The following is a 17,827-nucleotide window of genomic DNA, read 5'->3' as shown; positions in this document are numbered from 1 at the left end:
GACTGATAGATGTATCAGGATTCAGGGATGTTCAGAATGAAACCTCATTGATCTAAGTCAATAAGTCACCATAAAAGGAAAATTTCCATAAAATGTTTGAATGTTTGTACTTCCTTGATGCCTAAACTTCTCAAATGATAGCTCATTTTTTAAAGACTTTTGTTTGTATTAAATTTTAGCTTCTACTGCTGTATAACATCCCAGCCCAGTGCTCTGTGATGACATAGAGAGGTTGGATTGGGGGTGGGTGGGAGGGAGGCCTAAGAGGGAGGTTCAGTTCAGTTCAGTTGCTCAGTCGTGTCCGACTCTTTGTGACCCTATGAACTGTAGCATGCCAGGCATCCCTGTCCATCACCAACTCCCAGAGCCTACCCAAACTCATTCTCATTGAGTTGGTGATGCCATTCAACCATCTCATCCTCTGCTGTCCCCTTCTCCTCCTGCCCTCAATCTTTCCCAGCATCAGGGTCTTTTCAAATGAGTCAGCTCTTCCCATCAGGTGGCCAAAGTATTGAAGTTTCAGCTTCAACATAAGAGGGAGGGGATATATGTATACCTATGGCAGGAAGCAACAGTTAGAACTGGACATGGAACAACAGACTGGTTCCAAATAGGAAAAGGAGTATGTCAAGGCTGTATATTGTCACCCTGCTTATTTAACTTATATGCAGAGTACATCATGAGAAATGCTGGGCTGGAAGAAGCACAAGCTGGAATCAAGATTGCCGGGAGAAATATCAATAACCTCAGATATGCAGATGACACCACCCTTATGGCAGAAAGTGAAGAGGAACTAAAGAGCCTCTTGATGAAAGTGAAAGAGGAGAGTGAAAAAGTTGGCTTAAAGCTCAACATTCAGAAAACTAAAATCATGGTATCTGATCCGATCACTTCATGGGAAATAGATGGGGAGACAGTGGAAACAGTGTCAGACTTTATTTTTTGGGGCTCCAAAATCACTGCAGATGGTGATTGCAGCCATGAAATTAAAAGATGCTTACTCCTTGGAAGGAAAATTATGACCAACCTAGATAGCATATTAAAAAGCAGAAACATTATTTTGCCAACAAAAGGTCCGTCTGGTCAAGGCTATGGTTTTTCCAGTGGTCATGTATGGATGTGAGAGTTGGACTGTGAAGAAAGCTGAGCGCCGAAAAATTGATGCTTTTGAACTGTGGTGTTGGAGAAGACTCTTGAGAGTCCCTTGGACTGCAAGGAGATCCAACCAATCCATCCTAAAGGAGATCAATCTTGGGTGTTCTTTGGAAGGACTGATGCTGAAGCTGAAACTCCAGTACTTTGGCCACCTGATGTGAAGAGTTGACTCATTGGAAAAGACCCTGATGCTGGGAGGGATTGGGGGCAGGAGGAGAAGGGGACGACCGAGGATGAGATGGCTGGATGGCATCACTGACTCGATGGACATGAATTTGAGTAAGCCCTGGGAGTTGGTGATGGACAGGGAGGCCTGTCATGCTGCGATTCATGGGATGGCAAAGAGTTGGACACGACTGAGCCACTGAACTGAACTGAACTGATGGCTGATTCACGTGGCTGTATGGCAGAAACCAGGACAATATTGTAAAGCAATTATCCTCCAATTAAAAATTCAAAAAATGGAAAAAAAAATTTAGCTTCTAAAATTTCCCATTATCTTTCTGTGTGCATGTGTTTAATGTTTGAAAGAAGTATTTCTTAGATAATATATTCATCATATGTGTATTTATCCTATAATTTCCTGAAAATATGCATGGACAGGGTGAAAGGAGGGAAAGGTGAAGATGGTCCCCCCTAAACAACTTTATATTCTTTAAACTTTGCTGAATGTCTTGTTTAAGAGCATATGAATCAGATTGCACCCTTTTTCAAGGTCCCATTGACAGACTAAATGGTTAACTGTCCATTGTCTGTTTGTCCATCCATAATTCTATCTAATGTAACCACAACAATCTGGACATAAATAAAGGAACTACAGGGTGTGAATAAATGCTAGTAGATAGAAAGCAGATGGACTTATATGAAAAGCAAACAAAAGAAAAAAACCGAGAGGGGGATTCCAGAGATAAGAGTGGGCTGGAGAAGCTCCAAGAATGGAGCTATCAGACATGAAGGACAAGAATGCGTGGGGAGTGGGGGAGGATGTTTGTTAGAGTGTTTATTTAATGGTCTGAATTCAGATCTTTGGGATACCCTTCTTCAACTAGAACTTCCTCCCTGATCTTCCTTCTCCTTCCACTCCTCAGTTTCAGAACAAACATGGACAAATTGTGTTGCGTGGATAAAATCAAATTACCTCTAAAGACTGAACCGTAGAGGTGTGTGGGTACTTGGCCTAAAGAAAAAAGCTGGAGAAAAAAGCAAAAAGCAAAAAGCTGGGTTTCAGTAGCAATTACTGGGACAAGGACACTTTGCCCAGACATCTCTGCTTAAGTTTTTCAGGCCCTGAGCAATTCTGAGCGGGGAGGTCTCTGATTGCTTGCTTCGTACAGTAGGGAATCCTGCCCATCAATACTTCTATTCACCCAGTGTCTTCACAGAACTCCCTCATTTAACAGAGTTCTGAGGAACAATATTTTTGTGCTGGTCAGTTTTATCCTTAAGCCATAGGTTTAACCCTGGATATTAGACAATACTGAGTTCATGAAAGAGAAAGATTAATATGAACACATAGAGTAACAAGTAGAAGAAAACAGAACTCAGAAAGCTAAAAAGAACTTTAAAAAATTATTTTCACCATTCTTAGAGTAATTCAGGATGATTCTATATCCTTAAAATAAGAATGAATTGTTGACACAAGAGAAATCAGAAAATCAGAAGGGCTTCTGATAATTAAAATAAGTGTGTTTAAGAAACAGAGACAGACTCACAGACTTAGAGAGTGAACTAGCAGTTACCAGGAGGGAAGGGATATAAGGGATATTAGATCAACATGTACACATGACTATATTTAAAGTGGATAACCAACAAAAACCTACTGTATAGCACAGGGAACTCAATGTTTTATGGCAGCCTGGATGGGAGAGGAGCTTTGAGGAGAATAGATACATGTAGATGTATGGCTGAATATCTCTGTTGGGCACCCAAAACTGTTACAACATTGTTAACTGGCTATAGTCTAAAATAAAAGGTTGCAAGTTAAAAAAAAATAAAATAATATTGCTAAAATTACAAATCAACAACTGGATTGAAAAATATGTTGGACATGACTAAAGAAATATCTTGGAAGAAAAATAAAGGAAATTTTTCAGCATGGAGAGCAAAAAGACAAAAATGATAAATGAAGAATTAACAAGTATGAGCATAGGACCAGATGTTCAATAACCTTCTCATAGGAAAAGAATAGCTAACAGAGAAAATGAAGGGGATTAAAAAAAAAAAGTAGAGGAAGACCATCTTATGTAAAGGAAGACATGAATATTTAATTGAAAAACTTCCACCAAGTACTAAAAAGGATAAATTAAAAATAAAACCTGGTGATACTTGAGGTATATACAAAGATAAAGAGAAAGCCTAAAGAGCCTCCAAAGAGAAAAAAGCAAAGCTGCCTAATAATCAGACTGACATCAACAACATAGGACAAGAACTCAGAGCCTTCAGAGATCTCGTCAGCAAGAAATGATGAAGCAGAAGCTCAACATCCTGAGTTATAACAATTTTAAATAAGGGTACACACACTTTTCCTTTAAGGGGAAAGATAGTCAATATTTCACATTTTGTGGGTTGGATGGTCTTTTTTGTAACTATTCAGCTCTGCCAGTGTAGCATAAAAGCAGCCGTAACGTCTATAAAGAAATGAGCATGGCTGTGTTTCTGCAAACCTTCATTTACCAACACAAGTAAAGGGTGGGTTTGACCAGTGGGCCATAGTTTGCCAACACCTGATTTTGAACATAGAATTCTATACCTAGCTAGACTATCAGTCAAAGATGAGGGCAAAATAAAGACATTCTCAGGTAAGCAAAATCTCAGAAAGTTTCATAACCAGGCACCCAAATGGAAAAAAAAAAAAATACTAAAGAAGTTTTGTTTGAGAAAAACAAAAAAGGAGTAAGTGAGTGTGAGATGAAGTAGAAGAAACAGCAGAAGCTGAGCATGACCTGGGAGTTTGGAACATTCTCCTTAAAGTGGCCACGGTTTATGACATAGGATCAGTTACTTCTCCTTTTCTATGGGTTCAGTCATATTAAAGTATTCCTGGAATAATATTTAAATACAGGCAGATGATTCCTGGGTTGAGAAGATACCCTGGAGAAGGAAATGGCAACCTGCTCTGGTATTCTTGCCTGGAAAATCCTATGAACAAAGGAGCCTGGAGGGCTTACAGTCCACGGGGTCGAAGAGAGTTGGACATGACTGAGCATGCACACACACACACAGACTTTGTTTTATTGTGCTTCATAGACATTGCGTCACAGCTGTCACTTCTGGTGAATGGATGTGAGGATAGACATAAGGAAGGTGAGTTAATTAAACTTTAATTTCTTTATAGCCTGAATTTTTTTTAAATCACATACAAGTATTCCCTTAATTTACAAAATGGTTCTATTAAAACTTCTATTGAAAATGCACTTAGGGCTAGAGACTTTATTAAATGAACTTGAAGCTTAAAGTCTATTAAACAACAACAAAAAAGCTTTAATCTGTCATCTGTAGTAAATTCAACTTGCCAAAAACATTCTTGTACCTTTTCACTGGGCAAGTTAGTTGAAAAGAAAATTGACATAATTTTATAAAATGTTTTTCTGAATGACTCTAAACTTTGTTAATTAAAACTTTACAATGTTGGTAGGAATGTAAATTTGTGCAGCCACTGTGCGGCTGTGAAGTCGCTTCAGTCGTGTCCGATTCTGTGCGACCTCATAGACGGCAGCCCACCAGGCTCTGCCGTCCCTGGGATTCTCCAGGCAAGAACACTGGAGTGGGTTGCCATTTCCTTCTCCGTGCAGCCACTGTAGGGTTCCTTAAAAAACTAAAAATAGAGTTGCTGAAGGACCCTGGGCATATTACCCAGAGAAAACTGTAATTCAAAAAGATACATGCACCCTATTGACAGTTAACCAAGACATGGAAACAGCCTAAGTATCCACTGACAGATTAATAGATAAAAAAGACACAGTACATATATACAGTGGAATATTATTCAGCCATAAAAATGCTATTTGCAACAACATGGATGGACCTAGAGATTAGAGATAAAGAGAGCCAGACAAAGACAAATATCATATAATATCACTTATATGTGGAATCTAAAAAAAAAAAAAGATACAAATTAACCTATTTATAAAAGTGAAACATACTCCCAGATTTAGGAGAATGAACTTACAGTTACCAACAGGGTAAGGGGGCAGGGGACAAGCTAGAAGGTCGGTATTAATACATACACACTAATATATATATATATACATGTATATATATATATGTATATGTATATATAGCTCAGTTGGTAAAGAATCCGTCTGCAATGCAGGAGACCCCAATTCAATTCCTGGGTCAGGAAGATCCGCTGGAGAAGGGAAAAGCTTACCCACTCTAGTATTCCTGGACTTCCCTTGTGGCTCAGCTGGTAAAGAATCCACCTTCAATGCAGGAGACCTGGGTTCTCTCTCGCTGGGTTGGGAAGATCCCCTGGAGAGGGGAAAGACTACCCACTCCAGTATTCTGGCCTGGAGAATCCCATGGTCTGTATAGTCCATGGGGTTGCAAAGTCAGGACACGACTGAGCAACTTTCACTTTCATATATATATATATATATATATATATATATATATATCTTATATATGTATATATAAGATAATGAACAAGGACCTACTGTATAGTGTAGGGAACTATACTCAATTTTGTAATAATCTGTAAGAGAAGAGAATCCAAAAAATAGTAGATGTACATGTCTGTGTATTACTGAATCACTGTGGTGTACACCTGAAACTTACATGACATTGTAGATCAATTCTAATATGACCCATCTTTAATAAGGTAATTGGGCTTCCCTGGTGGCTCAGAGGTTAAAGCGTCTGCCTGCAATGCGGGAGACCTGGGTTCGATCCGTGGGTTGGGAAGATCCCCTGGAGGAGGAAATGGCAACCCACTCCAGTTTTCTTGCCTGGAGAATCCCATGGATGGAGAAGCCTGGTGGGCTACAGTCCACAGGGTCGCAAACAGTTGGACACGACTGAGCGGCTTCACTTTAATAAGGTAACGTTTTGCTCAACTATCCTCAGAACACTTCTTATACAAGAATTACTGGGGTAGTCAGACTGCAGCCCCGTGGCTGGCCATCTGATTTTGTGAATACACTTTTATTGGAACCCAGTCACATCCCTTTGTTTATGTCTCCTCTGTGACTCTTATGGCATCCAGTTCCAAAATATTTACCATCTAGGCCTATAGGAAAAAGTTTGCTAACTCCCTATCTGAATGACCTGAGACTTTGCTAAAGCCCAGATTGTGGGGCCCCACTCTAAGGCTTCTGATTCAGTGAGTCTAGGGCAGGAGTGAGAATTTGCATTCTAAAGTGTGCAATAAGCTGCCAGTCAAGGGACCACGGTGAGTAGCAATGGTGTAGACAAATCTAGGGTTTGCATTTTTGCTGTATCCAGTGCAGGTCTGCATGAGCTTGGACAAGGTACTCAATTTTCATATCTCTGGGTTGGTTCATTTGTAACATGAGGGTGATCACACTTCCCATCTTGGATTGTGGTGAGGATTCAGTGAATTCATGCATGTAAAGTTCTTTAGCATGGTACCTAGTACTGGGTACATAGTGATGAGTCAATGAAACATTTACTATTCTGATGATAAAAGTACACCTTTCTGAGCATTGATCAGGTATGAGAGAGATGAGGTTAGAATATCAGCTGCTTGGGAAGTGAATCATTTTCCCCGGTCGCTGGATCTCATGCTTTGCATAAAAATTTCCCTAAATGCTGGACCAGCAGAAAAAAAATAAAAGAGTGGCTTTAAATCAATTTCCTTGGAATGAAGTACAAACTGACAAGGATCACCAGCACTCTCTTGTTTTTATGTTTTCTTGTTTGGAGTAATTTCAAGTTTAAAAAGAAATGTAGGGACTTCCCTGGTGACCCAGTGGTTAGAACTCCACACTTCCAATGCAGGGTATGAGGGTTCCCACATACTGTATGGTGCAGTCCAAAAAAAATTAAACATATAATTTTTCACATGTGAGGGTACATGGTCATCAGTAGGAGGCAGAGACTTGCATATGAAAGAAGTGACAAACGAACATTTTTGTCCTCAAGGAATTTATAACCAATTTTAGAAAAGATAGATCCTCATGTCACATGAAAAGCCACACACAGTCTAGGTAGAATCTGAGGAAAGATGAGAGATGCAGGTGGAGTGTACACCAGGGTATTGACAACATGGCTGAAAGAGTCAGGGGTCTCTTGAAGATCAGGTGGGATTGTATGAAAAAATCTCCCCCATTTAGCAGGAGAAATGGTGCTGGAAAGGCATGAAGATGAGGAAATGAACACAGAATGCTTGAAATCTAGCTAGGAGTTGAGAAAATCAGTCATGGTTGAAAAATATGTAGGCAAGTAACTCTTGGAAGAGCAAATTCCATTTTTTCAAGCGTGGGTACTTGTACTATGATTTTTTTTTTTTTTCAGGTGGCAGTGAAAACTTTAAAGTAATCTCAAGTTCAACAATTGTGACTGATAGTGGCTCTAGGTCAAAAAAAGAAAAAAATTTCTGCTATCTTTGAAAACTCTGTCAGATTGAGTCAGCTCTCTGAAAGTGGAAAATCCTGACTCTGGAAGACTCTGAGGGGATGAGCTGGAACAGGACAGGGACAGCCCTCATCTTTTCGTGTTGAGGCAGAAAGGCCGAGACAGAACACATTAGTGACCAGAGAGTCAAATAATCAGAGAAGCTTGTCTTGGAGAGGGTTATTGTCCATCACTTGGGCTGCAGTTACAGAGGACATTCTCTGAGGGTAGACAGGTGGACCCCTGAGAAGAGCATCTGAAAGCACCATCTGCCTCCTTGTGTCTGGATCTGCTTGCAGACATCAGTACGCAGTGAAGAAAACTGGTCTTGGTTGCAAGGGCTGGCGGAGCATCCCTGGCTGAAAGTTGGTGTCTGGGGTGGCGTCCAAGCCTGTTCGGTTTAGTTCACCATGGAAGCGGTGGGGGTGTCTTTCTGCGGCAGAGCAAGACCTATCGCTCCTTGTTTTAGCCAGGAACAGAATCATCTGATGATACCAGGTCAGGTGATAATACTCGGGGGATAAATGACTGTGACCTCATGGAAAGAGAAGGGAGCCTCCCTCCCACTGATTGGAGAGATGGTGGCCGTGGCTTAGTCACTGCCTAGACAGGCATGGTTGGGGCTGTCACTCAGTTATCTCCTTCTGGTTTTCAAATTACGAGAAGAGATTTATGGAACATCTCTGTGATTTCTCCCTCTCCCTGGGAGAGAATCCGGTCCACAGCCCTTCCTCCGAGGCACACCCGCTTGTTTAATCGTCTTAGCAGTCAGAACGGATTACTGCAGAATCTGTCTCTTGAAGCGGTCTTTCTTCATAAAAGAAAATGTTATACAGTTTCGGTGCATTTGGTTTTTCTCTGTGTTGTGTAAATTAACTTTGATTTCTGACTTTTTTTTTCTGGACATTTTTGTAGGTGGAGGACTGGGATGATTTGGAATACAAACCACAGAAGCACTTCACTGTTGAGTCCTCAGCTGGAGGTAACTATCCTGAGCACTGGCCATGGGGAACCTCCCTAGTTTCTAGCTGGATTCCAATGGTCCCTCCCTGATGCCAGGGTTGGATGACTTTCCTGCCACTCAGCCAAAGATATGGCCTGTCCTTTCCATCATTTGTTACTCTTAATTTTTCTGACTGACATATCGGCCCATGGAATGAATAATGAGAGATGTCTATATATTCACGTGTTTATCAAGGATCATCCATCACCCACCTTGGACCTTGTTTAAATTGTCTGTGTCTATTCAAGTTAAGCTTCTCAGAGACAGAATGTGCAGTGTCTTCATCAAGTTTTATCAACAGACCAACTAGGGGAAACCAATCCATGACTCTCTCTGTAAAGATAGCCTGCTGTGTACTATGCTCAGTTCTGTCCGACTCTTTGCAAACCCAATGGACTGTAGCTTGCCAGGCTCCCCTGCCCATGTACTTTTCCGGGCCAGAATACTGGAGTGGGTTGCTAGTTCCTTCTCCAGGGGATCTTCCCACACCAGGGACTGCACCCACATCTCTTACATTTCCTGCATAAGCAGGCAGGTTCTTTACTACTAGTGCCACCTGGGAAAACCTAAAGATAGCCTAGCATTGTATAAACAGGGGCTTCCCTTGCGGCTCATATGGTAAAGAATCCGCTTGCAATATGGGAGATCTGGGTTCAATCCCTGGGTTGGGGAGATCCCCTGGAGAAGGGAAAAGCTACCCTCTCTGGTATTCTGGCCTGGAGAATTCCATGGACTATACAGTTCATGGGATCACAAAGAGTTGGACATGACTGAGTGACTTTCACATTATGTAAACACTAGCTTGGGAATTATATATGTAATATATAAAATATATATTTATTATCTCTCTATAAAATATGTAATTATATGTATATATTTGCATGTGTAAACATAGTTCTGTATTTATATATAAATATATAATTATGTATGTATATATAAAATATACTATATTTATATGTGAATAAATATATATCATTATGTGTATATATTTACATTATATAAAAATACAATTTCCATCCTGGATAAGTATATGCCCTTTAATAAGTCCCTAACCTTCCTCCCTAAACTTAGTTTCCTGATCATGAAACAGATGTGAATTAGTTGTTTTTTTCTTAGACACCTCATATGTACCACATTATCTTTGTATTTCCCAGAAATGTTTTTTTTATTTAAATCACAACTTTAAATTTCTATTTCTTTCGCAGCTCACTCTAATATCTAGGTCAGCAAGAGTCAAGATTTTTTTTAAAAAGCTGGTCCTTCTCCCTTTTAAATTTGGGGAATTATTTTCTTGCTTTGGGGAAGCCCTTGGGGAATACCACGTAGAGAGGGTGCTAGGCCAGCGCAGAGCACAAGCTCAGTGCCCTCTCTGGCAGGGGGTGATGACTGAGGGACTTTTGGCTGATCTTTCAGGGCTTTGTAACCTGGACAGAAGCGGCTGCCCCCAGGAAGACATGCCTAGGACTGTTTCCAGAAGGCAGACTCTGCCAGTGGCAGGTGCTGCTGCGGCCCTGGCTCCCCTGGGCCATGTTCTCTAGTTCAAGGAGGGAGCCTTGTATAGAGGTACGGTGACAGGTTAAAACAATGAAGTGACTTTCCTTGGCATTTTGCCAATAAGCCCCAATGATGTGTCTTTATGAGGAAAGTAAAAACAGGATGGAAGAAAACCTAGGCTGGTACTCTGAGCCTTTGTGGGCATTGGGTCAGGCAAGTGTCAGATGAAGGAAGATCCCAGATGACATGTAAATGTCACAGACAAGGACACCATCAAAATGATGGGATAGGAGTTTTCTCCCATCTTTCAAAGAATACTGATGTTGACCATCACCCAAAGACGAGGGGGCCTTTGTGAGGGTCTGATGAGGGCAATAGAGAAGTTCCCGCATGAGATCGGATGCACTGAAGAGGCTAAGAGTGTTATTGACCAAAATGCTTGGCCTCCTTCATCAATAGAAATTGATGAAAGGTCAGATAAAGAACTCAGGCAAGGCTTTATTGGGCCCCTGCTACAGTGGGCGGGGTGGAGGGTGGTGAGAACCAGTAACAGGTGCCCTTCCTTGCTCCCTTAGGTGGGGCAAGTGTGTTCCTTATGGGGTGAGGGCGGGGTGGGTTCAGGACTCAGCCTGGAGAGGTGGCTTAGGTGTTTTGCCCACCCCTTTGGTGGTGTTGCATGCAAGGGGCATGTGTGCTGTACCCTGCTTCAGCTCCCGCCACCCTCCTGTTGCTCCTGCCTCCTCTGAAGTGGCAGTTGGGCTCTTTTTGGTCTTCGTGTGTCTTTTCATTCATTGCACATGCACGCGGTGATTTTTAGTCCCTTTTAAGTTTCTTTGTCTTTTGTTGCTGGAGGAGACAAATATCTCCTTTGTCCAGGTGCAAGCACTGCAGCAAACGGTCCCAGGTCACAGCCTGTCTCAGGAGGAAGCCCCACGTCACCTGTGACCCCCTCCCCCATGAGGTGGTACAGCCCAGAGCCCAGAGGACCTTGTCAGTGAGCACCAGGCTTCCCCAGCTCCAAGGGGCACCGCCTACTTCTCTCCCCGACCACCGCTGATGCTGATGAGCGTGTACCACTGTGGGGGGTGCTGGGAGGACAGCAGGCTGGCTTGGGGTAGGAGAACCTCACGAACTTCTCTTCTGACTCCCATCAGGAAGCCCACCCTGGAGCTATCAGGGACACCTTGACTGCAGATCCCCCCAACTGGCCCATGGGCACCCCAGACACTGCACTCATCTCACCCTGCACACCCTTACCCCATGGCTGGCACTCCATGGGCACCCCCAGTGTGGTAAGCATGAGCCTTGAAGATGGCTGTGGGCAGGACTGAGAGAAAGCGCACAGTCTGAGAGTCTGTTTCTGTTTTGCAAATAAGTTTGTTTGTATAATTTTTTTTTTTAGATTCCAGATATAACAGATGTTATAGGGCTTCCCAGGTGGCACTCCTGTAAAGAACCTGTCTGCCAGTGCAGGAGACATAAAAAAGTTTTGATCCCTGGGTCAGGAAGATCCTCTGGAGGAGGCATGGCAACCCACTCCCAGTATTCTTGCCTGGAGAATGCCATGGACAGAGGAGCCTGGTGGGCTATACTCATTAGTGTCTCAAAGAGTCAGACATGACTGAAGTGACTTAGCATGCACGCATAACTGATATTATATAATATTTGTCTTTGTCTAACTTCACTTACTTCACTCATCTCTAGATCACTCCATGTTGCTACAAATGGCATTATTTCATTTTTTATGGCTGAGTAGTATTCCCTTGTATATATGTACCATATCTTTATCCATTCAGCTGTTGATATATATTTAGGTTGCTTCCATGTGTTGGCTATTGTAAATTGTAGCATTAGTTTCTGAAATTCTCTGAGGAGACACAGGCAAGACATTTTTTTCTAGTTCACATTTTAGTTTAAAATCTATTTCTTATAGAATCATGTCACTTCAGAGCCATGAGGGCTTAAAAATCATTGAGTTCAAAATTCTTTTAAAGATGAGAAAACAGAGATTGGCATACATGAGATGAATTCCTCTTTGGTAACAAATGCAGATAGTCCTCTACAAGCTGTGAACTTTCAAAGATGTGAATGTGCTCCTGTATGCCAACTGCTATACTGTACTTTTCAAGGTACTGTACTATAGGATTAAAACTGTTTTATTCTTTTGTGTTTGTTTTTTTACATATTATTTGTGTGAAAAGTATTATAAAGTATAACAGGACAGTACTATATAGCTGATTGTATTAGTTGGGTACCTAGGCTAATTTTGTTGGACTTACAAACAAACTGGACTTACAACACTCCCTTGGAAAGGAACTTGTTTGTCTGTAGGGGACTTGCTGTGTTATGCTTATTCAGCTGTGTCTGACTCTTTGTGACCCCATGGACTGTAGCCCACCAGGCTCCTCTGTCTATGGGGATTCTCCAGGCAAGAATACTGGAGTAGGTTGCCATGCCCTCCTCCAGGGATCTTCCCAACTCAGTGATTGAACCCAAGGGGACTTGCTGTACAAGGGAAATACCTATGGTGTGTGGACAGCATGTCAGGCCTGGGGCTGCAAAGACGGTAGCCACAGTCTACTGTCCAGGGGAGCTGGCCCTCAGAGATGTAGCTACACAACGCTGGCAAGAGTTTGGATGAAGCAACCTGGTTCTAAAGAGTGTGTCCCTGAGTAAGTCAATGGCTGGCCTCAGAGGGCTTTCAGCCTGTGAGTGAAGCTTGACCAATGAGTTAGCATCTGATCGTGGACGATCTCGTGCACATGCAGAATTTTTTCGTTCATCACCAGAGTTACAAGGGATGACAAATCTTGAGAAGGGCCAGAGAGTAAGTATTTCAGGCTTGGCAGGCAACAGACATCTCTGTCACATGTTATTATTTTTTTCCTTCTACAGATCTTTAAACATGAAAGTTAGACACCATTCATAACTTAGAGGCCGGGTTGGGTCCACATAGCTTGCTGACCGCGTAGACCATGGGAGTCATTGGAGATTCTGAAGCAGGAAAGCTGGGAGTTCAGATGGGAGCCTTGGCAGGAGTGCCTGGTGCCAGGCAGGGTGGCAGAGAGACTGCGAGTGGGAGGAGGGTTAAGTCATGGTGGGGAGGATGTGTTGAATAAGGCCATCACCATCATGGTCCAGGGAGAAATGGTGAGGGCAGGACCAGGGTGGTGGCAGTGATGTCAACTGTGTCTCAACAGCTCGGCTGGATGAAGGGCTGGTGCTTCCTTTCTGTCTTTTCCTCCCACCAGCCCCACAGGACATTGTCTCGTCCCCTTGGGGTGCGAGTTACCAGTGGGGAAAGGTGCCATTAGGTTTCAGCCCCCTCCGTCTGGCCTTGGAGCACTGCAAATCCCTTTCCTATGGGCATGACAGGTTCTCCCTCCAGCTGGTGGAGGCCTCCCCGGGCAACTCCCAGCCCTCCCACCCTGGCTTGGGCTTCACACTGGGATACGTTGGGATCAAAGAATCTCCTTTTCTTTTTAAAATAAGCATTGGCAAATATCATATGATATCACTTATATGTGGAATCTAAAAAAAAAAATGATACAAATGAACTTATTTTACAAATGAACTTATTTTACAAAACAGAAACAGACTCACACACATAGAAAACAAATTTAGGGTTACCAAAGGGGAAACGTCGGAGGGGGGGGAGAAATTAGGAGTTTGGGATTAATATACACACACTGCATACTATACATAAAATAACTAACCAACAAGGACCCATTGTTTAGCATAGGGAAGTCTACTTAATATTCTATAATAACTTCTGTGGGAAAAGAATCTGAAAAAGAATGCATATATAATATACACATTCATGTATTATATAACTGAATCATTTTGCTATTACACCTGAAACTGACACAACATTGTAAGTCAATTCTATTCTAATATAAAATAAAAATTAAATAAAAAAACAAGCATTTTCCCCAGATCATCTTACCGCATCTGCCAGCTCCACTCTCTTCCAATTGCCCAGAGTGCCAGGCGGCTCAAGCTTCACACTTTTCACCCCATTCCTGTTGTTTGCTACAGAGCGCGGCTCCGGTTTCAGGGGTAACAGAGGGCAGGAGCAGGGGTACCTGGGCAGCGCTGAGTCGTGTCTCATCCTGTGCTGGTGCCATGACAACGTCCCTTCTGGTGGGAACAGGCCTGCCTCCCAACAGACAATTGTGTCAGTGCTCTCGCTGCCTCGGACCCTTTCATCCCAGCCTCACCCCCACCCTTATCTGTTAGCTCTCCTTTCTCTGCAAGCGCATCTTTCAAATTCAGGGGTAGTTTCTCCCCTCAGGACATGAATACGTTGTTTCAAGATTTCCTGGCTGTTCCCAGGGTAGGATTCCTGCCCTTTTACTTTACTTCTTTCTCAAACACTCTGGCAGTTTCTTGAATTACCTCTTGAACAGTGAGTTACTCCTTGGGGTTAGGATGTGTTTTCTAAAACTTCAAATATCTGTGACAACAGACTAAATTTTCTACTTTTCCCTTTCTTCCCCTGTGATTTTACTGGATAAAAATTTGTCGTTGCCTCTGGAGCTGTAAGTGGCTCTTGTTCAGCTGAACTTAGTGGGATTGCAGCCTCGTTGGGTTGTATCTAGTCCTGGTTTGTGTAACTTAGTTTTGAGCATGTGAGCACCCTCACATACACATATATGTTTTCCCCAGAGGTTGTTTCCTCCTTACACCATGGCTACTTTAGTGCGTGGCTGTTTTCTAGGGGCTTCTCTTTATTTTTTAAAAAGTATTTATTTGATTTTTTTAATTCCTTATTTGGCTGCGCTGGGTCTTAGTTGTGGCATCTAGCTCCCTAACCAGGGATTGAACCCAGGTCCCCTGCATTAGGAGCGTGGAGTCTTACCACTGGACCACCAGGGAAGTCCTTTCTTCCTTTATTATTTTTAAAAATGGTTTTTGTGTGTTCTTATCACTTCTATCATCTGTTGGTTGTTTTATGAATTATGATATATAGGAGTCAGATGTTTAGAATTGGCCTTTAACGTTTCATCTGAGATGTATACAGGTGTGGTCACAGACCTCTTACCCAGCCAGGTAAGTTCCAAATCCGAAGAGTTCCTCCGTGGCCTCCAGTGGGTGGCAGTGGTGACAGGGGCTGTGGAGAAGTGGTGACAGTAACATGGCGGCCCTGACCGTTACAGCTGACGTCGTCTGGTGCTCAGTGTGCGGAGGACATGTGAGGCTCCACTTGCGTTACTTCATTTGGTCCCCACGGCAGTCTTCAGAATTATAGACTTTTATCATGTCACTCTAATACTTTGGCCACCTGATGCAGAGAATGAACTCATTTGAAAAGACCCTGATGCTGGGAAAGATTGAAGGTGGGAGGAGAAGGGGACGACAGAGGATGAGATGGTTGGATGTCATCACTGACTCAATGGACATGAGTTTGAGTAAACTCCGGGAGTTGGTGATGGACAGGGAGGCCTGACGTGCTACAGTCCATGGGGTCTCAAAGAGTTGGACACGACTGAGTGACTGAACTGAACTGACTGAACTGATCATGTCATTTGACAACTGAGGAACCAGAGAAAGAAAAGTGAAAGTCACTCAGTTGTATCCCACTCTGTGAATTCTCCAGGCCAGAATACTGCAGTGGTAGTCTTTCCCTTCTCCAGGGGATCTTCCCAACCCAGGGATCGAACCTAGGTCTCCTGTATTGCAGGCAGATTCTTTGCCAGTTAAGCCACAAGGGAAGCCAAGAATACTGGCATGGGTAGCCTATCCCTTTTCCAGTGGATCTTCCCAACTCAGGAATTGAACCAGGGTCTCCTGCGTTGCAGGTGAATTCTTTACGAACTGAGCTATCAAGAGAGATGAGTGAATTTTACCCAAGGCTGGATGATGGCATCAGAATTCAACAGAACTCATCAGGCCATTTGTCACCATTTGGGTCATCACAGGTACAGAGACATTTTCTTAAGGCGTCATCAAAGCATGTGTCAAGGCATGTGAATATTATCAATAGTTACAATGCTTGGGTTTGTTCTCCCTCCTTGCCACCCACCGCTCCCCAGGAGTATCCAGCCAGATCTTGTAGGTGTTTCCACTTTGGTTCTGGGCCACCAGAATAAAGTGGATACTGCAATAAAGGAGTCACTTGAATTTTTTGGTTTCCCAGTGTACATAAAAGTTAGGTTTGGACTATACTGTAGTCTGTTAAGTGTGCATTAGTAGTATGTCCAAAAAACTAATGGGTGTGCCTTAATTACAAATATTTTATTGTTAAGAAATGTTGACCATCGCCTGAGCCTTCAGGCAGTAATAATCTGTTTTGCAGTAATAACATAAGCTCACTGATCATAATCCCCATAACATATAACAATAATGAAAAAGTTTGAAATGTGGCAGGAATTATCAAAACGTGAGACAGAGACATGAGTGAGCAAATGCTGTTGGAAAAATGGTGCCAGTTGACTTGTTTGAGGCAGAGTTGCCACCATTCTTCAATTTGTAGAAAATTCAGTATATTCTAAGTGCAATAAAGTGAAGCATAATAAAACAAGGTCAGGATTTCCACTGTTTCTGTAATTAAGGTTTCCTTAAGGTAAGGAAATGATGTAACCCCCTCCCCCCTGCAAATTGACCCCATTTTCAACCAGCCACCAAGGCCGACTTCTTCACTGGTAGGCAGAGTGCCTGAAGTCCATTGTACTTTTAGGGGCCTGTGACAATGTTTGCATTTCTTTTAAAGTCAGGAGGAAATAAAAAAGAACTTTTAGGCCAAAGAAAATGTTTTAGTATATATACATAGTAATATGTATATTATATTATATATATATAACAAATATGTCGTAATATATTTGTCCTTAGAATGAAGAATGTGCATGCTCAGTTGTGTCCAACTCTTTGCGACCCTGGGGACTGCAACCCGCCAGGCTTCTCTGTTCGTGGAATTTTTCAGGCAAGAAAACTGGAGTGGGTTACCATTTCCTAACCCAGGGGATTTTCCCGACCCAAGGATCAAACTCACATCTCTTGTGTCTCCTGCATTGATAGATGGATTCTTTACTACTGTGCCACCTGGATTTGTCCTTATGTCAATGCAATTGTCAACTATTATTGGAGCTGCTTAAATTAAAATATGCTTTATTTTCAGATAACATTGAACTCATGGCCCTGACTGTCTACAAGCTTTCAGCTTTAGAGCTGTGTAGGGTAGGAGTTTAAGACTAAGTAAATGGGATTAGAGTCAAGTTGCCTGGGTTTGGATTTTGAGTCAATCATTTACCAACTGTGGGATCTTGGGAGGTAGGTGGAGGTCTCTGGGCTTCAACTGTCTCATCTGTGCAATGGGGGTATTCACAGTAACTGCCCTTAGGAGCTAAATGAATTAAAGGATTGAATGAACTAAAGCAAGGGGACCTTAGAATAGAGCCTAGCATGTGGCAAGAGCTCAGTAAATATTAGTTGTATTGTTGCTATTGTTACAGTTAACCGAGAAAAGAGCTGAGTTCTGAGGTTAGGCTCTCAGACCTTTCCCACTATTTATTTATGAATGGATTCTTTGCTTTCTACATCTGGTTGCTTACCCATCACATGGAAACGCCACTTTCTCTGGTAGTTTATTTTTCAGTGATTCCC

General features: G+C 42.5%; 1 long non-coding RNA gene across 1 annotated transcript in view; it reads left to right on the top strand.

Annotated features, from left to right (window-relative positions):
• LOC110137061 (uncharacterized) overlaps positions 1-17,827 on the top strand; it is a 58,764-nt gene that overhangs the window by 40,679 nt on the left and 258 nt on the right. The window contains exons 3-4 of the long non-coding RNA XR_011489251.1: positions 8,644-8,710; positions 16,027-16,146. This is a non-coding gene — a long non-coding RNA (uncharacterized lncRNA). The remainder of the gene's footprint in view (positions 1-8,643; positions 8,711-16,026; positions 16,147-17,827) is intronic.

The sequence above is a fragment of the Odocoileus virginianus genome, chromosome 9, assembly GCF_023699985.2.
Source record: "Odocoileus virginianus isolate 20LAN1187 ecotype Illinois chromosome 9, Ovbor_1.2, whole genome shotgun sequence".
NCBI lineage: Eukaryota > Metazoa > Chordata > Mammalia > Artiodactyla > Cervidae > Odocoileus > Odocoileus virginianus.
The sequence above is the reverse complement of the archived record's forward strand: the minus strand, read 5'-3'. Positions and strand labels throughout refer to the sequence as shown.